The 5,728-nt window shown below is 43.6% G+C and overlaps 1 pseudogene; it reads right to left on the bottom strand.

The window, feature by feature from the left end:
- Window positions 1-4,420: 4,420 nt before the first annotated feature.
- Window positions 4,421-5,419, bottom strand: LOC142046924 (olfactory receptor 5J3-like; annotated as a pseudogene).
- Window positions 5,420-5,728: the final 309 nt, after the last annotated feature.

Here is a 5,728-nt window from a genome sequence, read left to right as displayed (position 1 = left end):
GGGGAAGTAGCCCAGGGAGTTGTAGCTGTCATGCAGCTGTTACAGGAGGCACTATAGACAGCTGCAATCCACAGGGCCCTGGGCTGGAACCCGGAGTAGAGGGCAGGCCGGGGTTCCCCCCAAACCTCCCAACTCCTGATCAAACACAGGAGGAGTTGACCTGGACAGTGGCTTCTACCAGAGGGGAAGGTCTCTGGACTCTTTCTTGATCCACAGGGTGAATCTGTGAGGCGAGCAAATCTGCCAATAAGCGCAGGACCCACCAAGGTAGAGGAGGAACTTTGTCACAGTGTGTTTACATATTGCTCCTTCTGCATAGAACATCCTCACCGCACAAGTTCCCCAATCCAACACCCTTTCTTTATTAATAATAATAATTAATAATAAATGACTATTCATCAAAAGAAATTCCTAGTTCTTACATACCCTGCTTTCTTTGTATGTGTCAGTCTTCCTTAAATCATAGGGTCTTTGTATTAGGAAGTGTCCTTACTTTGTCACTTGTGTAAAGCATGCACTATTGACACTGAACAGATAAATAATGGATACATCACAAAAAACAAAACAAAAAACCCCCCAAACCCTTTGTCATAAAGGTTGGGCTCATCAGTAAAGTAAGCTATAAAAATTAGGAAATGCACAAAGGACTTAAAGACTGAAAGTGAATCACTCTCAAGTTAGGAAATATCAGAATGAGCATTGCCCATGCAACATTAACTTCGCAATAAACGAGGCAGGAATCCTAAAGACAACAGACTCCTTCAATACACATCCCCAGAGCAGGAAAATCCTGTGCACTGAATAAGGAAGGGGTCCCGTGGGAAAAAAATAATATGGGATCATGTCGTTAAAGTCTGCTGCATCATGGAAATGACAAGAAGGCTGAATTAAGGGTGCCAAGGCAGCACTTCTTTGGACATTTGCTAACCTGAGTATGCAAAACTTTGTAAACTTTTAATCCTTTTTAAAACCTTGACTTTGTATTTACTAATTATTTTATGGTTTAGTTTATTGATGAAAGCAAATGTAAGTAATGTTAAATGAAGGGTTTGTTGTTTGTTAATTTCCTTTTTTAATAGAAGGAAAATATTTTATATATGTGCTATTTAAACAGTGAAACTCTTACTCATATGTTGTTTTCAATATATATTTTATTGCCATTGTTATCTTTGTGAAAAGCCCTGTTTCACCACTCAATGCTGTGTTGATCAGAGAGTATTGAAAGTAATTAAATTAAACTGTATTAAAACAAAACTAATTTTATGCAACTTCAGTTTCAGTGGAAGTTCTCAGTTATAACCCTGAATGTGTAAAAAGCAGATGCAATTTTGCATCTTATTTTCACCTGGCCTTACTAAGGAAAATAACAAACAACTGCCCTTTGAAAAGAAACACTGAACCAAACCACAGTACAAACCCAAATGAGCACAACAAGAGGCTATCCTGGTCATCCAAATCTGTCCCTGTTTCATTACAAACTTCTTTTCTGTGATGATGCTTTAGGGGCAATCATTTGTTCAAACTAGCTGTTGCCATGGCAGCCAGGTTGCTAGTTATTATCCCCAAGTATGAAAATGAACTGGAGGGAGGGAGAGCTGAGTGGTGGATTATCTCTGATGTCACAATGCTACTGCTCAGGCAGCAACACTGGGCAGCGAGTGTGCAGTGTGTGTGTGTGTGTGTATGTGTGGGGGTGGGTGGTAATGGTGGTGGTGGGACAGGTTTTTCCAGTGCTCCTGTTTTTGCAAATTTCCGAAAGAAGCCAACAACATAACTACACAGAATACACATTAATGATGATTCCACGCATATGATAATTAGTCGCTGAAATTTGATTCAAATCTCACATGGCTTGTTTAGAAACAAGTGTTCCAAAAAAGGAGAGACCTTATAAAATAGAAAATTTTGATGCTCTGGTTGGTATTTGTGGTTGTGTTAAAATTGAATACTGTGACTTTCAATTTTGGGCAGGATTCCAGGAGGTACTTGCATGCTAGGGAGCTCAGTAGGGCAGCACACAATCGGGGGGTAGCAGCAGTCAGTCAGCTGGTACCCAGTGAGTTGTGCCTCTCTGTTATAGGCAGTCGTCTGCGTTCTCTCCTCTGAGTTTTGGGTTGTTACCTGTTATTGTTCTGACTCCTAAGAAACAAATTAGGGAGATATTGCGAACATCCAGGAAGAGTCTTTTATGTTTTCTCTAACTTCTCTGCTTATGTGCCACAAACCATGAAAGACACAATCTCATAAAAAATGAAATAAAATTCTGAAGGCAAATGTCCTTTTGAAACAAAAAAAGAATGAGCCATTTCATTCTGACAACCATGATTGGAATAGTGAAGCAAAGCCTCCCTAGAAGCCAAGCAGCTCGGAAGGAATGGGATGATCACAATACAGTAGAACCCTGTTTATCTGACCCTCCATTATCCGGGGTTCTCCGTATTAACCCATCAACCAGCGCACGCAGGTCCAGAAGTGGGCAATCTCCCCTATGGTCACTAGATGGCGCTGCAGCCTGGCACGTTCCCATTCATCCGCTCCTCCGACGTTTTGGTTAACCAATCTGGCCCTGGTCCCAACTCGATGGGATAAAGAGGGTTCTGCTCTCCTTGTGAGTGATCCTTTGATGAGGTGATTTGCTGCTGATGTTATTCCTCATAGAAAAGTACAAATTGCAAAACTGATGGGAGGGGCCTTCTGAAGTGGTAGGGAGGGGTCACGCTGTTACCTGCAATGTACAGAGGCCCCACAGCAGGGATGCACCTCGGACTGTGCATATAAACAGGTTAAAAGTGCATTACAATAGTGAAGCCGTTGTCAAGATGCTATTCAGTGCAGAAGATTATAAAACAGCCCCTGTTGCTGATCTGATGCCTGAATGCCATAGGGATATCCCACTTGAGAGCACTGAGGTGTGTGAAGAGGTCACCCTAACTGAAAAGACAGAGGTTGTGGCTGTGCTGCAAAGTCACTGGCAGGTATTATCAAGCAGGCAAGGCCTGATTCACAAAAGTTGCCTAAGATGAATGCTGTAGGGATCACAACCTGCACCCAGCAAAGCATACCACAGGACTGGTACATTGCAGCAGCAAGTTCATAAAGAGGTGGCAAGCCTGCTGGACAGGGAATAATTAAAGAGTCAAACAGCCCCTGGGATGAGGAGGTCATTTTGCTGATGTTTACAGGGATCTCCTCCTGAGCGTGGGGGGCAGAATGGGAGAAAGCACAAAGGGGCTTGTTTGAAGATTTAACACAGGAGTGATGGTGGTGACCACCATGGGCCATGTAACTGTGAACACTCTGTGGCCTTAGACCAGGAGTGGGCAAACTGCCTTGTCTGCAGGAGCTGCCGTGAAGCTCCTATTGGCTGTGGTTCCCAACCAATGGGAGATGCAGGGGCAGTACTTGGGGCACGCACAGCGTGTGGAGTGTCCTGGCTTTCCCTATGCATAAAAGCCGGATTGGGGATGTGCTGCTGCTTCTGGGAGCCACACGGAGACATAGCACTCACATTTTTGTTGCTCTTATCAGGACTTTCTGCAATTTGTCCACATCTTTTCTGAATAGTGGTGCCCAGAACAGGACACAATACTCCAGCTGAGGCCTAGTCAGCGCGGAGTAGAGCAGAAGAATTACTTCTGTGTCTTGCTTACAACATTCCTTCTCTTACCTCTATATTACAAGTAACAAACAGAGGCAAAGGGAGACTAAACCCAGGTTTTTTTAAGGTATTTAGCCCACATAAATCCCTTTGATTTCAATGGGGATTAGGAACTGAAATCCCTTTAAAAAAATCTGGCCCTAAGTGATTTGCTCAAGGTTACGCAGGAAGTCTGCAGTGGAGAAGGAATTTAAACTCAAACCCCTCAAGTCTTAGGCTAATGCAATAACCTCTGGACCATCCTTCCTTTCTCCTGTGTCTGTCTAATGACATACTTCTGTCTATCTAACCCCAGACATAATCATGTCTCTCTCTATCTATCCCCACAGAAAAACATCCGTCTGTCTAGTGTCTATCCGTCTGTCCCCGAACAGAACCATCTCTCTGACTATCTATCTATAAAAACACCTCTCCATGTTCACCTCCCTTTATTTAATTGTATAGGGATTTTAGGTGGGGGCTGTGGGAACTGAGATAATGGCGGTGGCAAGTGGAAATAATTGCAGTCTGAGCATCTCCTCTTTATATCATCTGCTAAGCTAACTAACATAGTTCAAAAGATAGTGGAAGAATCAGGGGGAGATGCCTATAGTGCAGAAATCACATAACAGTGCTAAAGCGAAGCAGTAACACAGTTACTGGACACTGTTTTTCAAGGGAAATGGCACCTTCCTTCATTATCTGGCTCAAGTTCCATTTCCATATTGTTTTCACCTGTAAATCACGATAGAAATTTCTGCACATTAACTTAATGAGTGAGAACTAGCTCATATTTGTACTCCAGTACTGATCAGAAAAACCAGTTCTCATATAGCGAGGAATAATTTTCTGGTGCATTGCCCTCCTCAGAGTGTCCTTCACCTCCTTGTTCCTCGGGCTGTAGATCAGCAGGTTCAGCATGGGGATCACAAGGGTATCAAACATGGCCACCATTTTCTCTCAGTCCACTGAGCTGCCAGACGAGGGTCATAAATATGTAAAGATCAGGGTCCCATATAAAATGGAAAGGACAGTTAGGTGGGAGGTGCAGGTGGAGAAGGCTTTGTGCCTTCCTGCCGTGGAGCGGATCCTCAGGATGGCAAAGATTGTGTAAATATAGGAGATGAGGATAGTAAAAACTCTACCTATTGTTTCTATGGCTGCAAAGATGAAATGCACTAGCTTATCGATGTGAAAGTGAGAGCAGAAGATTTCTTGGAGTGAGTGAATATCGCAGAAGAAATGATCGAGGACATTGGAGTGGCCAAAGGACAGACTGAATACAGTACATGTATGCACAGTAGGACTGACACAGGTGCATAGGTAAGAGACAGCCACCAGCTGGAAGCAGATTCTCTTGGACATGATGATCTTATAAAGCAATAGGTTGCAGATGGCCACGAAGCAATTATATGCCATCACAGCCAGGAGACAAAGCTCATTGATGGCACAGAAGAAGAAGAGGAAAAACTGAACCACACACCCAGGGAATGAAATGTCTTTACTCTTCGCTAAGGAAATGACTATCGCCTTGGGGGCAATCACAGAGGAGTAGACAACATCTAAGAGTGACAAGTTGCTGAGGAAAAAGTACATGGGGCTGTGGACTTGGGAATCAACACTAATCAGCACAATCATCCTGACAGTCCCCACCAGGGCACATAAATAAATGGCAAACAAGAACACAAAGAGGATGTTTTGCAGCTTTGCACTGTCGGTTATTCCCCGGAAAATGAAGCCAGTCACTGTGGTGCAGTTCCTTGGAGCCATTTCTCCTGTCATGTACTCTGTGCCAAAGAAGAGGCAGAGGAGGGTAGGGGATAGAAGTAATGGGTACCACAAAAATAAATCTGATGTCCTGTGCAGACTCATGTTATCTCTTAAGAGATGACGAAAAGGAAATGTAATGTAGTCCTAGATTCCAAAGCCTCTGCTGGGCACAATCCAAAGTGGCTGCAGAGCACTGAGGGAAAATGTTTCTGAAAATCCAGCTTTGCTGTTTATCCAAGAGTTCAGAGTATAGGCTGTACAGCTTGTGCTGAAGCCCCCTGTCTTTAGTGAGTTCACCAATAGAAATCCGTGTCCCTCTGT

The sequence above is a fragment of the Chelonoidis abingdonii genome, chromosome 5 (assembly GCF_003597395.2).
Source record: "Chelonoidis abingdonii isolate Lonesome George chromosome 5, CheloAbing_2.0, whole genome shotgun sequence".
NCBI classification, from domain to species: Eukaryota; Metazoa; Chordata; order Testudines; family Testudinidae; genus Chelonoidis; species Chelonoidis abingdonii.
This window is presented reverse-complemented; position numbering and strand designations above follow the sequence as displayed.